Consider the following 19,429-nt stretch of genomic DNA (forward strand, 5'->3'; position numbering starts at 1 on the left):
GACATTTTTCAAGAAAATGAAATAAAAAATAAGATAGGCTGAGACCGAAGCCCCAGCACAGGGAAAGCCTAACTACTCCTGATGCTAGGCAAATTAAAACTGAGTTGGGAGTGGTCACTGCAGGGGGGTATTGACCAGATGGGACAGCCCCCAGGGGTGTATACATGCAAATGCCTTTTGTTTTTAACTAAGTCTATATGCCTAGCTACTCCTGCGGAGAAGATGACAATACCCATCAGTGAGGACTTAGAGGAGGCGGCGACTGTTGGAGGACGTAAGAGAAACTTACGTTTTCTCTTACGTCCTCTGACAGTCGCCGCCCCTCATATAGTCTTCACCAATGGGATGTCCCAAAGCAGTGTAGACATGAGGGGTGGGAAGCGCAACCGTCACAAAGGCAACACAGCACCCAGGTCGGAGAAAGGAACCTTATCTGAACCAGAAAGGTAAACTCTGGGTACCAATAAAGCTCAATAGGAGCAACAAACCCAGGAAAGCAAATCAACAAAGGGGAAAACAACCCCAACAGACAGGGACAGGTAAACGCCATGTCCCCCTCAAGGCACGGCCGCGCACAGGACTTTGCGGCCAAAGGAAGCATCTGCCGATGCCAAAACCAAAACGTCAAGTTTGTAAAATTTTGAAAAGGTGTGCATGGACGACCAAGTCGCTGCCTTGCACACCTGGGCCACTGAAGCTTGATGCCGGAAGGCCCAGGACGCACTCACCGCTCTGGTAGAGTGCGCCTTGGCAGGGAAGGGCGGTACCCGTTCCCTAATCGAGTAGGCCTGCACAATTGTCTGTCTAATCCATCTTGAAATGGTTGCCGCAGACGCAGCCGTACCCTTCCGAGGGAAGGACAAAAAGAGAATCCGACCTACGGAAGGATTCAGTAGACGACAGGTACACCCTGATCGCCCGGACTACATCCAAGGAATGCAAAGCAAACTCCTTAGGATGCTTAGGATTTGCACACAGCGAAGGCAAGACAATATCCTCGTTAAGCTGAAAATCGGATACCACCTTAGGAAGAAAAGATTGGTGAGGTCGCAAGACCACCTTATCCTTATGAACAACCAGGTAAGGAGAGCGGCAAGACAGGGCCGCCAACTCCAACACTCTGCGGGCAGATGTGATCGCCACCAGAAAGGCAACCTTCCGTGACAGCACAGGCAGAGGAATCTCCCTGATGTTCTCAAAGGGAGGATCCTTGAGGTCGATTGAAGCTAGGAAATCTCCCGGGTTCAGAGAGGCTACCACTGAATGGAGGGATTCCATACGGAACTTCTGAACCCTCACAAAGCGCTTCAGAGCCTTCAAGTCCAGAAGCGGACGTACCTTGCCCTCCTTTCTGGGCACAGTGAACAGATTTGAGTAAAACCCCCGAAATCTGTCCCGATGTGTCACCGGTACGATCACCCCCTGGGCGAGGAGATCCTGAACAGCCCGTTGAAGATCTTGCAAATGATCTGGGGTCAAACGAAGATTTGAGGGAAAGAACCTGTCCGCTGGACGCGAAAGGAATTCGATCTTATAACCTGATCCAATGATTTTCTGAACCCACCTGTCCGGAATCCGGAGCTGCCAAGGTTCGAGAAAACCGCGCATACAATTTCATAATGTGTATGAAAAATACAAGGGCTACAAGACTGTGGAATTCTCTACCACAAATGGTGGTTACTGCGAGGAGTATGGCTACTTTTAAAAGACTCTTGGACATACATCTGAAGGATAAAAACATCCAGTGGTATGGGAAATAAATACGTCCACACACACCTACACGCGTTAAACCAAATGGACTATTGTCTTTATTCAACCTTGGCTACTATGTTACTATGTCATATCTTGGTATGCTGACGCCTTAAGAGTTCCCTTCACTAGAACTAAGGGACCAAGCCCAACCCCTGAGAAAAAAAAAAAAAACAGCATAATCCCCCCTCCACCAAATGATTTGGAGCAGTGCATACAGCAAGGTCCATAAAGACATGGATGAGTGCGTTTTGGGTGAAGGAACTTGACTGGCCTGCACAGAGTCCTGACCTCTGGAATAAATTAGAGCGGAGAATGCAAGCCAGGCCTTCTCATCCAATATCAGTGCCTGACCTCACAAATGCCCTTCTTGAAGAATGGTCAAAAATTCCCATAGACACACTCCTAAACCTTGTGGACAGCCTTTCCAGAAGAGATGAAGCTGTTATAGCTGCAAAGGGTGGGCCAACTCAATATTGAACCCTACGGGCTAAGACTGGGATGCCATTAAAGTTCATGTGTGTGTAAAGGCAGGCGTCCCAATACTTTTGGTAATATAGAGCCCCCTTGTTCTGCACTGTAAATTTACTATTTATTATTACCAAAATCTTCACTATGTAAGTATGTAAGTCATCTCTATTAAACCACACCCCCTTTAAGCTACGCCCACTTTTCGCAGGCACTTTTTCTCTCCATACCTAGGGCCCACTTTTGATCCTGCACATGGGCCCACTGATTTCATGATACGCCCCTGAGCGTCCCCCGCTCCCGCCCCCTTCTGTAGCTCCTGGGCTCTCCCATCCCCCAGGGAGACACAAGCTACGAGCCGACACGTCCGCCGGCTGGCCGGAGACTCATACAAAACCGCAATCAGCTTTGATTGGGTCTCCGCTATTTTAACCCGGAAGCGATGATATGACATGACTTCCGGTTTACCTGACTGGCATCGGCACCAGTGCAAAGTAGGGATTTGGGGACATATTGACCCCCGATCCTCCCATAAAGAGTACCCGTCACATGTCTATCGCTATCACAAGGATGTTTACATTCCTTCTCACAGCAATAAAGTGACAAAAAAAATGTTAAAGAACAGTTAAAAAAAAAAAAAAAAAGAATTCATAATTTAAAAAAATTGAATGAATTAAAAAAAAAATGATTTATTAATTAAAAAAAAATAAAAATTCAATGTGCCCTATCCCCATGTTAGCGTGCAAACAGCAATCGTCCCACACATGAAGTATCACCGCGAACGTCAGATCATGGGCACTATTTCTAGCACTAGACCTCTTCTGTAGATAGAAAGTGGTAACCTGTAAAGGATTTTAAAGCGTCACCTATGGACAGTAACATTTACGTTGTTTGTAGCCATTGCACGGGTATGCTGACACCTTAAGGCTGCATTCACACTTGAGCGTAGCGTTTTTTACCGCGTTTTTACCGCGATTTTACCGCAATTTTTTCAGGCGTTTTTCATTGACATCTATCAAAAATGCTGGTAATCAGCCCAAAAAGAAGCTCATGTACTTTTTTCAGCTACAGGCGTTTTGAAAAACGCTCAGATGTGAACAGGGGCCATTTAAATTAATGGGGTTTTACTTGTTGGGCGTTTTGGAACGTTTTTTTTGAGCGTTTTTGGAGCTGAAAAACACTCAAAAAAGCCCAGGTGTGAATGGAGCCTTAGAGTTCCCTTCACTACTGGAACTAAGGGGCCCAACCCCTGAAAAACACCCCCACACCATAATCCAAATGATTTGGGCCAGTGCACAAAACAAGGTCCATAAAGACATAGATGAGCGAGTTTGAGGTGGAGGAACTTGACCGGCCTGCACATCCATCCCGATAGAACATCTTTGGGATGAATTAGAGTGGAGACCGTGAGCCTGACCTTCTCTCCAACATCAGTGCCTGACCTCACAAATGCGCTTCTGGAAGAATGGTCAAACATTCCCATAGACACACTCCTAAACCTCGTGGGCAGCCTTCCCAGAAGAGTTGAAGCTGTTATAGCTGCAAAGATAGTGTATGAATGAATGAATAAACATTCCGTATTCTTATATCCGTTCTTTAGGTGCAAAAATATAAGTTTTGGTTCTGCAGTAAATATAAAGAGCTGATAACATTCTGGTCTGATTGCCTCTGGACTGTTTTCAGTCAGCATTGTTCCCAGTTCTCTATGTGCACTGCAGAACATCACCTCAATATGGTATAGACAGGGGGGGAGTATTCTGTAGTCCTAACACACTTCCCGTCCTAGGGTGACAACACAGCTTCTCCATAGATTCAGTACAGTGAGTGTTGTCACCCTAGGACAGGAAGTGAGTTACTGGCAGAAACACAAGGTGAAAACAAAGGAAAAAGAAAATGAATGCAGCCACCATATCTAAGGACTGCTCAGCTGTAGTGTATTACATTTTTGTGTTTGAGTTTAGATGTTCTTTAGTGATATTCTAATGCACATGATGGTGGGAAAGACAGGAATGAGATCAGTGGATGAGGAATGACACAATGGTAAAGTATGTGGCTCTCACCCAATCAAGGTTTATCCTGAAGTTGTGGCATATTGGTGAAGATTTGTCCCTGGATTCCATGCTGAATACATTCCCCATTATTCCCCGCCGTTTGCTTTCTAGGCTGTTTTCAGGGTCAACAGCTTTTTGAAGAATCAGAACTACTATGTAATACTTCAGGACTTTTCAGGTTCTAAAAATCAGACAAATCTTTATAAAAATAGAAAAGAGATCTTTCATTTGTAAAGAATAAAATCATGATAGAAATCTCCTGGAAGAGTAATAATGGCGAGTGTTCGGATCCATTCAGGTCTCAGGTCAGGTTAAAATAACCCAGCCAGCACAGAGTTCCTCCTTACGTCAGAGTGTGCAGAAATTCCCCTTACAGTACAAGGGAAGGGGAATGCTGCAGATTATGATCTACAGGGGAACACTGATATAAGGGGGGCTCTGGTGACCAGAGACCCCCTTATATCAGAGTCCACTGTGTTCCCCTTTCCATTAGAGTTCCCACTTACATCAGGGTCTGCAGCATTGCCCTTTACATCAGAGTTCCCCTTCACATCAGCGTCCACAGAGTTCCCTCTTGCACTGTAAGGGGGAATCCTGCAGACTGATGTAAAGGGGAATGCCGGGAACTCTGATGTGGGGGGGAGGGGGGACTCTGGTGACCAGAGACCACCTTCCACAGAGTGAATGCACTAAGGTGAGGGGTCCTGATATAAGGGGGAACCTTTATATTAGTGTCCCCTTACATTATTGTATTCACTCCCCTTTACATCAGTGAACCCCCCCCCCCAGACTGGCCTGGCAGCATGGTCACTGACCTCCTCTCAGGTGCACCGTGCAGGGCTCAGTCAGTCAGCTCCAGTGGCTCTGGTTTTATCCTATAGTCTCTTCTCCACAGTCCACACATGTCTGACTTCTCCCGTGACCACCATCCTGACGGCGCTCCCACTCTTGAGTCCTCTCCAGACTCTCCCTCAGAGACTGCAGACATGATAAAAGACAAGAGATGGTCAGAGATTGCAGACATGATAAAAGAGATGGTTAGAGGCTGCAGACATGGTACAGGAGAGGTGGTTAGAGGCTGTGGACATGATGCAGGAGGTGGTTAGAGGCTGCGGACATGATACAGGAGGTGGTAAGAAGCTACAGACATGGTACAGGAGATGGTCAGAAGCTGCGGACATGGTACAAGAGATGGTCAGAACCTGAAGACATGATACAAGAGATGGTCAGAAGCTGCAGATATGGTACAGGAGATGGTCAGAAGCTGCAGAAATGGTACAGGAGCTGGCTAGAGGATGCGGACATGCAGAGATGTATAGTAACGAAGTAGAACTACTTAAGTACTGTACTTAAGTACCAAAATGCGGTATCTGTACTTTCCTAGAGTAGAATTTTTTTCTCCTACTTCTACTTTTACTTCACTACATTTTTTCGATGATTTCGATACTTCTACTCAAGTATTTTTTTTTGTGCTGCATAGTTACTCGTTACTTTTAAAAAAATTACCACTGCCAGAGCAGTAGATGGCAGGTTGCATAAAGCTCAAAAAAATGTGTATAATGTCATTTGTAAATCAGCGCATACGAAAATAAAGGCTGTGTATAATAAAAGCTGCTATACCAAATCTTTCCAATAAAAAGAAAATATGAAACAAACAAATAAATGGTGCTACAGCGCTTAAAGTGCATCAAGAAACTACTAACAAACACAGGTTAATCATTTGAATAAATCATTTGAAATAATAAAAAACAATATGATGTTCAAACTTTTGACTTCTTTCTTTAATAACTACATAACACAGTACTTGTACTTCTACTTTCAGTACTTGAGTAGAAATTTTTTTTCAAAACTACTGGTACTTTTTACTTTTAGTACTTAAGTAGCAATTTTTTTGAAAAAACTACTTGCAATACTTAAGTAAAAAAAATGTTGAATACTTTAGTACTTCTACTTAAGTAACTTTTTCTGTGAGCACTTCCACTTCTACTCAAGTCACTTTTTGATCGAGCACTTGTACTTTTACTCAAGTAGAAATTTCGAGTACTTTATACAAGTCTGCGGACATGGTACAAGAGATGGTTAGAGGCTGTGGACAGCCATATTTTTTATGGGCGCCGCTGCCGGTAACAGACATTTACGGGCAGCCTGTAAATTAACGGGTGGTTGGCAACACTGCCCCACACAATAGTGTCCTCCTCTGCCTCCTTCCTTCACCCTCCCCTACAGTAATGTCCTCCTCTGCCCCCTCAAGTAGTGTCCTTCTCTGCCCACTTCATATCATGACCCCCCACTGCCGTGTCCTGCTGTGCCCCTTTCACCTCTCCACATCAGTGTCCTCCTCTGCCCTCTTCACCCCCTCCCCGCACAGTAATGTCCTCCCCTGCCCCCTCCATAGAGCGCTAGGAGGAAGTAATGTCACTTTAAAGCAGCGTTTCGCAAACCTTTTTGACATGGGGGACTGATTTTGTAGATGACAAAAGGACTGGAGTGGGGGGGGGGGGTGTAGTTTCAAGGTTGACGGGGAATTCGGTGGCTGTGATTTGTCGGGCAAATGGCTGGTATTAGCACTTAAATCATCCCGACACCATGGTTGATATGGTGTCGGGATGATTGAAGCACATTATTTTTATTATTACATTGTAATATATAATAAAATAGTTCAACTCACCATAATGCAGAATCAGTGGGAACCCTGAGCTTGTCACTTGCCACCAGATGCAGTGTGCCACTGTCACCTGCTACCAGATGCAGCTTGTCACTTGCCACCAGATACAGCGTGCCACCATCACCATCCACCAGACACAGCTTGTCACTTGCCACCGTCGCCTGCCATCAGATGCAGCGTGTCACTTGCCCATGTTGTCTGCCATCAGATGCAGCGTGTCACTTGCCGCTGTCACCTTCTGCCAGATGCAGCGTGTCACTTGCCACCATTGCCTGTCCCCAGATGTAGCTTGTCACTTGCCGCTGTCGCCTTCTGCCAGATGCAGCTTGTCACTTGCCACTGTCGCCTTCTGCTAGATGCAGCGTGTCAATTGCCACTGTCGCCTTCTGCCAGATGCAGCGTGTCACTTGCCACCATTGCCTGTCCCCAGATGTAGCGTGTCACTTGCCATTGTCACCTTCTGCCAGATGCAGCGTGTCACTTGCCACTGTCGCCTTCTGCCAGATGCAGCGTGTCACTTGCCACGGTTGCCTTCTGCCAGATGCAGCATGTCACTTGCCACCATTGCCTGTCCCCAGATGCAGCGTGTCATTTGCCACTGTCGCCTTCTTCCAGATGCAGCGTGTCACTTGCCACCGTCGCCTGCCATCAGATGCAGCGTGTCACTTGTCACTGTCGCTTTCTGCCAGATGCAGCGTGTCACTTGCCACCATTGCCTGTCCCCAGATGCAGCATGTCACTTGCCACCATTGCCTGTCCCCAGATGTAGCGTGTCACTTGCCACTGTCGCCTTCTGCCAGATGCAGTGTGTCACTTGCCACTGTCACCTTCTGCCAGATGCAGCGTGTCACTTGCCACCCGCAGCTGGCCACCAAAAGCAATGTGTCACTTGCCACCCAAAGCCTGCCACCAGATGCAGTGTGCCACTGGCCACCCTCAGCCTGCCACCAGATGCAGCATGTCACTTGCCACCATTGCCTGTCCCCAGATGCAGTGTGTCACTTGCCACTGTCACCTTCTGCTAGATGCAGCATGTCACTTACCACCATTGCCTGTCCCCAGATGCAGTGTGTCACTTGCCACCCTCACTTTCTGCCATATGCAATGTGTCACTTGCCACCCGCAGCTGGCCACCAGATGCAGTGTGTCACTTGCCACCCGAAGCCTGCCACCAGATGCAGTGTGCCACTGGCCACCCTCAGCCTGCCACCAGATGCAGCATGTCACTTGCCACCATTGCCTGTCCCCAGATGCAGCGTGTCACTTGCCATCATCACCTTCTCCCAGATGCAGCGTGTCACTTGCCACCTGCAGCTGGCCACCAGATGCAGTGTGCCACTTGCCAACCTCAGCCTGCCACCAGATGCAGCATGTCACTTGCCACCGGCAGTGTTCTACTTGCCACCCTTTCTTTCCTTTCTCTTCAGCTGGTCATGCTGGGGGCTGCAGTTTCCCCCAGTCCTCGGGACAACATGTCCCACCATCCTCTCTGCTTCTTTTTTTTTTCCTCTTGCCAATAGGAGAGGAAAGATATATAGTGAGTGGCTGTGCTAGCAAGTGCCTCTCCCAAGAACACAGCAGCAGCAGGAGGAGGAGGAGGCGTGGGGGGAGAAGAGCCTCTCCTCCTCCTCGTGCTGCTGTGTTCTCGGGAGCAGCGCTTGCCAGAACAGTGTGAGACACAGCCGCCCCGATTCTCTGCATTCTCTTCCCCACTGCTGACAGGAGGGAGAATGGGCAGGAAACAGAGCCCTCTTCTGACAGTGGTGGTTTGGGGGGGGGGGGGGGCAGCACAGTTTTTCCTTTTTGAAAGGGCAGTCCTGCAGGACACAGCTGCTAAAGGGAACGGCATTCCTGCAGGACTCGAGCCCTGCCTGTACCCCCCTATTGATGATCCTGATCCAGAGGGTGGACTGGAGTATTGGTAGAATGGAGTATGACCTGTGATACTGTCCAAATATACTGGAGAATGAACTGAAGTGTAAATGGATCAAACTGGGCGGTGGTCTGGGGTATCAGCAGATACTGGGGGGTGACTTGTAGCAAAGACATTTTAATAGATTAGACTTTACCTCCGACCAGTGCAGCTGATTAGTTCTGATCCTCAGAGCTTCCAGTGGTGTCTTGCCCTTGGATCTGTTCATGGTGACCGGTCTTCTCTGAGCCCCGGATTCTGCCTTTCGGGGAATCCTCTTCTCCTTTCTGTGATCATTCCTATTCTTCCACTTTCACTGGCTGTGCCCTTTTATTCTGCCCTTCCACAAACAACTATCTTTACCAGAAACAAGATGGAAGACAAATAAATAACTATTCAATAAAACATAAAAGTAGGCCAATCACATCCATATTTCAAGTGAAAGAAAATAGAACCACTTCACATCAGGTGTCTTCATTTGAGTTCCCCATAAATCAAGAACCCCAATCAGAATACCTTCATATATCAGTTGCCACCACATATCAGATGCCCCATCAGAATATTGTCTTAGATCAGTTACCCCAATCAAGATACCCCTTTATACCAGGTGTACCCTTACATCCAGTGTCCCCTTAACAGTGCCCCCTTACATCAGGTGTTCCCATAACAGTGCCCCCTTACATCAGGTGTCCCCTTACATCCAGTGTCCTCATAACAGTGCCCCCTTACATCAGATATCCCCATAACAGTGCCCCCTTACATCAGGTGTCCACATAACAGTGCCCCCTTACATCAGGTGTTCCCATAACAGTGCCCCCTTACAACAGGTGTCCGCATAACAGTGCCCCCTTGCATCAGGTGTCCCCATAACAGTGCCCCCTTAAATCAGGTGTTCTCATAACAGTGTCCCCTTACATCAGGTGTCCCCATAACAGTGCCCCCTTACATCAGGTGTCCCCATAACAGTGTCCCCTTACATCAGGTGTTCCCATAACAGTGCCCCCTTACATTAGGTGTTCTCATAACAGTGTCCCCTTAAATCAGGTGTTCCCATAACAATGTCCCCTTACATCAGGTGTTCCCATAACAGTGTCGCCTTACATCAGGTGTTCTCATAACAGTGCCCCCTTACATCAGGTGTTCTCATAACAGTGCCCCCTTACATCAGGTGTTCTCATAACAGTGCCCCCTTACATCAGGTGTTCCCATAACAGTGCCCCCTTACATCAGGTGTTCTCATAACAGTGCCCCCTTACATCAGGAGTTCTCATAACAGTGCCCCTTTACATCAGGTGTTCTCATAACAGTGTCCCCTTACATCAGGTGTTCCCATAACAGTGTCCCCTGTCATCAGGTGTTCCCATAACAGTGCCTGCCCCCTTACATCAGGTGTCCCCTTACATCCAGTGTCCTCATAACAGTGTACCCTTACATCAGGTGTCCCCATAACAGTGCCCCCTTACATCAGGTGTTCTCATAACAGTGCCCCCTTACATCAGGTGTTCCCATAACAGTGCCTGCCCATTTACATGAGGTGTCCCCTTACATCCAGTGTCCTCATAACAGTGTACCCTTACATCAGGTGTCCCCATAACAGTGCCCCCTTACATCGGGTGTTCCCATAACAGTGCCCCCTTACATCAGGTGTTCCCATAACAGTGCCCCCTTACATCAGGTGTCCCCAAAACAGTGCCCCCTTACATCAGGTGTTCCCATAACAGTGTCCCCTTACATCCAGAGTCCTCATAACAGTGTCCCCTTACATCAGGTGTTCCCATAACAGTGTCCCCTTACATCAGGTGTTCCCATAACAATGTCCCCTTACATCAGGTGTCCTCATAACAGTGTCCTCTTACATCAGGTGTTCCCATAACAGTGTCCCCTTACATCAGGTGTTCCCATAACAGTGTCCCCTTACATCAGGTGTTCCCATAACAATGCCCCCTTACATCAGGTGTCCTCATAACAGTGTCCCCATACATCAGGTGTCCTCATAAAAGTGTCCCCTTACAGCAGGTGTCCTCATAACAGTGTCCCCTTACATCAGGTGTCCTCATAACAGTGTCCCCTTACATCAGGTGTTCCCATAACAGTGCCCCTTACATCAGGTGTTCCCATAACAGTGCCCCCTTACATCAGGTGTTCCCATAACAGTGCCCCCTTACATCAGGTGTTCCCATAACAGTGCCCCCTTACATCAGGTATCCCCATAACAGTGCCCCCTTACATCAGGTGTTCTCATAATAGTGTCCCCTTACATCAGGTGTCCCCTTACATCCAGTGTCCTCATAACAGTGTCCCCTTACATCAGGTGTCCCCATAACAGTGCCCCTTACATCAGGTGTTCTCATAACAGTGCCCACTTACATCAGGTGTCCCCATAACAGTGCCCCCTTACATCAGGTGTCCCCATAACAGTGCCCCCTTACATCAGGTATCCCCATAACAATGCCCCCTTACATCAGGTGTTCTCATAATTGTGTCCCCTTACATCAGGTGTCCCCATCAGGTGTCCCCATAACAGTGCCCCCTTACATCAGTTGTCCCCATAACAGTGCCCCCTTACATGAGGTGTTCTCATAACAGTGTCCCCTTACATCAGGTGTCCCCTTACATCAGGTGTCCTCATAACAGTGTCCCCTTACATCAGGTGTCCCCATAACAGTGCCCCGTTACATCCAGTGTCCTCATAACAATGTCCCCTTACATCAGGTGTTCTCATAACAGTGCCCCCTTACATCAGGTGTTCCCATAACAGTGCCCCCTTACATCAGGTGTTCTCATAACAATGCCCCCTTACATCAGGTGTTCCCATAACAGTGCCCCCTTACATCAGGTGTTACCATAACAGTGCCCCCTTACATCAGGTGTTCCCATAACAGTGCCCCCTTACATCAGGTGTTCCCATAACAGTGCCCCCTTACATCAGGTATTCCCATAACAGTGCCCCCTTACATCAGGTGTTCTCATAACAATGCCCCCTTACATCAGGTGTCCCCATAACAGTGCCCCCTTACATCAGGTGTTCCCGTAACAGTGCTCCTAGAAATCCAAAACCCCAATCAGAATATCAGATATCAAATATTCATCTATCAGTTGCCCCCTTCAATGAGCCCCCATATATCTGTAGCACTGCCCCCCTAGGGAGCTGCTCAGTGTGGATTCCCCTGGGTTACCCATAGCAACAGTCTGTAAAACTTATCACTTTATGACTTGGCTCAGACAATGAACAGTCAAGGGAATTTGGTTTTTGTGTTTAATTTTAGAACTTGGATGGGAGAAGGGATGAGTGGGATACTCCAACTTGAACTATGCACAATTTCTGAGGAAAACTGACTGTAGTGTGTGCGGCAAGGCCGCTGCTTCACCTTGCCACTTCACCTTGTGAAGTAAAAGATATGTTCCTGAATGAATTCCTCTTCAGGGTCCTAACCTAGCACCCCCTTTCTCACTTCCCATGCATGCTAGCCCTTGTCCACTGACTCTCCACTGGAGTGGTCCCCTTACTGGGCAGACCCCTGGCAAGCTTCCCAATACTCAAGGACACTGTTTTTCCCTGGGTTGCTCTGCCTTCAGCTCCACTCGTCAGTATCCTGGCCCTCCTGGCTCAGCATCACACACTTGGTCCACTAGGCCGACCGCCTGTGACCACCTTCCTTGCTGACAACCGTCACCCTCCTCCTGGGACCTGACTTCCTGCCCAAAGACACCCTGTCACATGTGCCCCCGGCTTTTATGACCTATCCCAGAATGCACCACTGTTTTGCCAACCCATTAGGACAGCCACAAAAGCCTGTGTGTCACTGGCTGGGTTTCCTCCACTGTCCAACAGGCTCTCCCATTGGATACAGCGGGGACACTCCCTCAGCCCAAATGAATCACACCCTGGACACATGCAACAGGCAGAACTAACAATCGGGCTCCCCTGATAAGCAGATAGAGCTGCTAAGCTTTTACCAACCTAGCACCTACCTAGGAGGGTACTACATCCACCCCCCACCAAAATTGAGGGACACAATAAACGCACATGCGCACTAGAGGGACACAATAACCGCACATGAGCACTAGAGGGACACAATATCCACACATAGGCACTAGAGGGACACAATAACCGCACATGAGCACTAGAGGGACACAATAACCGCACATGTGCACTAGAGGGACACCACCGCACATGGGTACTACAGGGACACAATATCCGCACATGCGCACTAGAGGGACACAATAACCGCAGATGCGCACGAGAGGGACACAATATCCGCACATGCGCACTAGAGGGACACAATAACCGCAGATGCGCACTAGAGGGACACAATAACCGCACATGCGCACCAGAGGGACACAATAACCGCACATGCGCACCAGAGGGACACAATAACCGCACATGCGCACCAGAGGGACACAATAACCGCACATGCGCACTAGAGGGACACAATAACCGCACATGTGCACTAGAGGGACACAATAACCGCACATGGGCACTAGAGGGACACAATATCCACACATGCGCACTAGAGGGACACAGTAACCGCACATGTGCACTAGAGGGACACAATAACCGCACATGGGCACTAGAGGGACACAATAAACGCACATGGGCACTAGAGGGACACAATAACCGCACATGGGCACTAGAGGGACACAATAACCGCACATGTGCACTAGAGGGACACAATAACCGCACATGGGCACTAGAGGGACACAATAACCGCACATGCGCACTAGAGGGACACAATAACCGCACATGCGCACTAGAGGGACACAATAACCGCACATGGGCACTAGAGGGACACCACCGCACATGGGTACTACAGGGACACAATATCCGCACATGCGCACTAGAGGGACACAATAACCGCAGATGCGCACTAGAGGGACACAATAACCGCACATGCGCACTAGAGGGACACAATAACCGCACATGCGCACCAGAGGGACACAATAACCGCACATGCGCACCAGAGGGACATAATAACCGCACATGCGCACCAGAGGGACACAATAACCGCACATGCGCACCAGAGGGACACAATAACCGCACATGCGCACTAGAGGGACACAATAACCGCACATGCGCACCAGAGGGACACAATAACTGCACATGCGCACCAGAGGGACACAATAACCGCACATGCGCACTAGAGGGACACAATATCCACACATGGGCACTAGAGGGACACAATAACCGCACATGAGCACTAGAGGGACACAATAACCACACATGTGCACTAGAGGGACACAACCGCACATGGGTACTAGAGGGACACAATATCCGCACATGCGCACTAGAGGGACACAATAACCGCACATGGGCACTAGAGGGACACAATATCCACACATGGGCACTAGAGGAACACAATAACCGCACATGGGCACTAGAGGGACACAATAACCGCACATGGGCACTAGAGGGACACAATAACCGCACATGCGCTCCAGAGGGACACAATAACCGCACATGCGCTCCAGAAGGACATATTCATGCATGCTATAGGAACACAATACCTGTGCAAGCACACTAGAATGGTGCAAAAACAGCAAATGCGCACTAGAGAGACACAACAGCCCTGCTTGCACACCAGGAGAACCCAATTAACAATAATTAATAAACACGCACGTGCGCAGGAAATAACATTATCATGAAACTTTCTCATCTAGTGGCCTCATCTCACCAGTTTATGGGATTGATTTTCAGGTTAAACCATTAAAAATTGGAGGGACAAGCAGGTGGAGTGGAACTTGTCAGGAATGCTAAAGTGCAGAAAACTAGTAAGGACCCCATGAGTACCCCTCCCCCCGTAGACCGTCTTCCTGCATTCCTAATGTCAGTCTATTGGAAAGCAAATCCGATCTTTCCGCAATCAAACTCCAATATTGCAAAAATGTAAGATTAGTGCCACCTTGTGGTAACATGGAGAGAATCACAAAGGAGACCCCTGTACTGCCTGTGTATAATGTACAGACTAGGCTTACACATACACAGTGTGACAGACTTCCAGGGGGTGCCGATGTGGACTCTGAGTGGACGGCATTTCGTTTGCATTGTCATGGACAGGATCTGAACTGAGGATACCAGTGCTGCAAGGCAAAAGTGCTAACCACTAAGCCACTCCACTGCCATGATCTCAGCGCTGTTCCTCAGTTTGCTCTGCGCATTATAAACTATTCCATTACGTCCTGCTGATCTCCTGCAGCCTCTATGTAGCTACTTCACAATTATAAACAGTCCAGTGATGGCTGCCTGGCATCAGTTTCCTGATGGTGACAACACTGGACTTTGCGCTGAAAAAGCCATACTAAGCTTGTACGACAACGCAAGAGCACAATTGGGGGACAGGGACAGAGCGTTGTCACCCCATACCAGGAAATGTCTTATATGGCAGGATCACCAGGGAATATTTTAACCACTTAAGCCCCGGAGGATTTGGCTGCTCAAAGACCAGGCTCTATTTTGCGATTCGGCACTGCGTGACTTTAACGGACAATTGCGCGGACGTGCGACGCTGTACCTAAATGAAATTGACGTCCTTTTTGTCCCACAAACATAGCTTTCTTTTGGTGGTATTTGATCACCTGTGCGATTTTTACTGTTTGCGCTATAAACAAAAAAAGAGCGACAATTTTGAAAAAACAACAATATTTTTTCACATTTTTTTTATATGAAATCTCCCCCCCCCCCCCCAAAAAAAAAAAATTTAAAAATCAAAATTTTTTAACATTTTAGGCCAATTTGTTTTCTGCTACATATTTTTGGTGAAAAAAATCGCAATAAGCGTAATTTGATTGGTTTGCGCAAAAGTTATTGCGTTTACTAACTACGGGAAAGATTTTTGTCATTTTTATTGTTTTTTTTTTTTAACTAGTAATGGCGGCGATCTGCGATTTTTTTTGTGGGGCTGCGACATTGCGGCAGACATTTTTGACACTTTTGGGGGTACCAGTGACATTACTGCAGTAATCAGTGCTATAAATATGCTCTGTTACTGTAAAAATGACACTGGCAGGGAAGGGGTTAACTTTATTAGAGATCAAGGGGTTAAGTGTGTCCCTAGGGGTGTGCTTCTAACTGTAAAGGGGCGTGGCTTTTGATGTAATCACAGAGACATACGATCTTACATAGGAGGATCATATGATCTCTACAGTTACATCAGGGAGAATGACAGACGGCTTTGTTTACATCAGCCGCCTGCCTTTCTCCCTCTCCAGCGGGAGATCGAGAATGGCCAGTGGACATCGGAGCCGCTGGTCAATCGCACTGGGATGGCAGTGAACGAGCGGGAGCGCGCCTCCGCGACGCGCTCTCGCCCCCTATTGGATCGCGGGCGAGTGATGTACCCATACGTCACTTTGCCGGGGGGGGGGGGGGGCTGACCGCCGCAGTATATGTACTTGGGGCGGTCGGCAAGTGGTTAAAGAATAACTCCACTCTTGTTGAGAAGAACCCCCCCCCCCCCCCTTGGGTGATCTCTGTACATTGCAGGGATTGTAGCAAACCTTGTTGTAGATTCCTTCCTTTTGTTATTCTAAAGAAATCATTGTTTGTTCCTCTGTGTCCATGTGCAAAGTGAATGTGAATGGGAGTGACTTTATAATTATCAATCAGCTGCTGCACCTGCAGGGCTTTAATGAAGAAAGTGGCAGGGTCTGCATCCCTGTAGACGTGATTTCCTATTCGGAGTATCTCACCAAAAATGTGATGCCCAAAAATCTGACTTGTATCTCAGTGCAGACTTCTGGGAAAATCAGCGAGCCAATCACACCAGCAGGAAATTGCGCTCTGTCTATATGTGTACACAGCGCCTCCAGGTGGCCATATTGCATTTTACAGAAAATTACAGCAACTGCAGATTAAAAACGGAAAGGTCATTTTTAACTGCTTGCCGACCGCCCGACGCAGATGTACTGCGGGCAGGCAGCCGCTTCCAGGCAAATCGCCGTACATGTACGGCGCTTGCTCTGGGGAGTCTAGGGGGCGAGCGTGTGCCACTGGCGGCGCACTCCGGCCCCCGCTCGTCAGCGGAGAAGCCGATGCCGCGGGCAGGCGCCTCGGATTGCCGCCTGACACCCGCGATCGCTCCCCGCTGAGAGAGAAGGACGGTCGGATGTTGTAAACACAGCTGACCGTTCTTCTCCCTGGAATGATCACAGAGCTCCTGTGATCCTTCTATATAGGATCACATGTCTCTATGATCATTTTACAAGCCACGCCCCCCCCCCACAGTTAGAATCACTCCCTTGGGCTCACATTTAACCCCTTGATCACCAACAGGGTTAACCCCTTCCCTGTCAAAGTCAATATTACATTAACAGTGCATATTTTTAGCACTGATTACTGCAGTAATGTCACTGGTCTCCCCAAAAGTGTCAAAAATGTCAGTCAGGGGTCAGATCTGTCCGCCACAATGTCGCAGTCCCGCTAAAAAAAAAAAAAATATCGCAGATCACCGTCATTACTAATAAAAAAAAAAAAAAACACCACAACAACAAAAATGACATAAATCTTACCCTTAGTTAGTAAACGCAATAAATTTTGCGCAAACCAATCAAAATACGCTTATTTCATTTTTTTTTACTAAAAATATGTAGCAGAAAAATTGGCCTAAAATGTTAAAAAAATTTACATTTTTAATTTTTTTTTTGGAATGTTATATAGCAGAATGTGAAAAAAATATTTTTTTCAAAATTGTCGCTCTTTTTGTTTTATTAGCGTAAAAAATAAAAATCGTACAGGTGGTCAAATACCACCAAAAGAAAGCTCGGTTTGTGGGGAAAAAAAGGACGTCAATTTAGTTTGGGTACAGCGTCGCACGACCGCACAATTGTCCGTTGAAGTTACGCAGTGCCGAATTGCAAAATAGGGCCTGGTCATTAAGGGGGTAAAATCTTCCGGGGCAGAAGTGGTTAAGAACATACAATTACAATATAACTACTGTCACAATTCTATATATTATTTTTTTTTACTAAATTTTTTCCCCACGAAACTGGGAGTTGCCCTTTAATGATCGCTGCAAGTAAAAGGATTGGAAATGACATTGATTGATTGATTCTGCGTGTAGTCGTGTGACATACCTGAAGATGAGCGATGGGCCCACGGTGCATCTGGGTGAGGGCGGAGTCATCTAGGCTGCCGAGGCGTTCAATTGGCTCTTTGCCCCAGGGGAAGTCGTACTGTATGAGGGTCATTTTCCTTCCGTCTTCGTCAGGGTGGTCACCGCTGCTGAATCTGGACGGCATCTGAGCAAACTGGACACAGGGGGGGGGAGGGGGGAGAAAATAGCACCGTACAGTCAGGTCCAGGCATGCTTTCTCAGCATTTGGTCATATGTAAAAATACATTTTATAATATATATATATATATATATATATATATATATATATATATATATATATATATATATACATACATACACTGCTCAAAAAATATTAAAGCAACACTTTGAAAACACCTCAGATCTCAATGGGGAAAAATATCATGATGGATATCTATACTGGTATGGACTGGGTAATATGTTAGGATCTATACTGGTATAGACTGGGTAATGTGTTAGGATCTATACTGGTATAGACTGGGTAATGTGTTAGGATCTATACTGGTATAGACTGGGTAATGTTTTAGGATCTATACTGGTATGGACTGGGTTATTGCGTTAGGATCTATACTGGAATGGACTGGCTAATGCGTTAGGATCTATACTGGTATGGACTGGCTAATGTTTTAGGATCTATACTGGTATGGACTGGGTAATGTGTTAGGATCTATACTGGTATGGACAGGGTAATGTGTTAGGATCTATACTGGTGTGGACTGGGTAATATGTTAGGATCTATACTAGTATGGACTGGGTAATGTGTTAGGATCTATACTGGTATGGACTGGGTAATGTGTTAGGATCTATACTGGTATGGACTGGGTAATGTGTTAGGATCTATACTGGTATGGACTGGGTAATGTGTTAGGATCTATACTGGTATGGACTGGGTAATGTGTTAGGATCTATAGTGGTAACTACTGGGTAATGTGTTAGGATCTGTAACGGATCTTAGTACCCCAGCTGAGCACATTCGCCGGACCTGTGTCTCCTGTCTTCCAAACGCACCCACAGCCTGCGGAGAAGCCATATCCAGCCCTTAACCCCTCAATCACGAGACAATCCACACAGGTGTTGAGGGTTAACCATGCAGAGCTTAAACTGTTTATTACATTCCAAGACACAGTTTTACACACAGTTAGGGAAACTCCCTTTAGCCTGGCCACAGAGGGGGAAGGGGACAAGGAGCAAGCCAATGGGAACTGAACATTTTTACATTGAAACAGTCTCTTAATACACACCCCCTGCGGAGAAATGTCTCCAGCTCAGACCATTGTCCACACAATTAGACACAGAAACAGGAGGGGGGGGGGGGGGATGGGTTGTAACATTACATTACATTAACTCAATGCCATGAGTCAGTTGTTCAGAGGATGAATAAAGGGAAAATAAAATGCAATGTCCCAAACTCATAAGAAAATGACACAAAGGGGTTTACAATCCAGGGACAGGGTGATCCGTCACCCATAGTGATGGTTAGTACCGTCACATCTCT

At 47.3% G+C, this 19,429-nt stretch overlaps 1 pseudogene across 1 annotated transcript in view; it reads right to left on the minus strand.

The window, feature by feature from the left end:
• Positions 1–19,429, minus strand: part of LOC309552507 — a 158,846-nt pseudogene that overhangs the window by 119,781 nt on the left and 19,636 nt on the right. The window contains exon 4 of the transcript in view: positions 17,915–18,088. The product of the transcript in view is annotated as an uncharacterized misc_RNA (transcript). The remainder of the gene's footprint in view (positions 1–17,914; positions 18,089–19,429) is intronic.

The sequence above is a fragment of the Pelophylax lessonae genome (assembly GCF_965119305.1).
Source record: "Pelophylax lessonae genome assembly, chromosome: 4".
Lineage (NCBI taxonomy): Eukaryota > Metazoa > Chordata > Amphibia > Anura > Ranidae > Pelophylax > Pelophylax lessonae.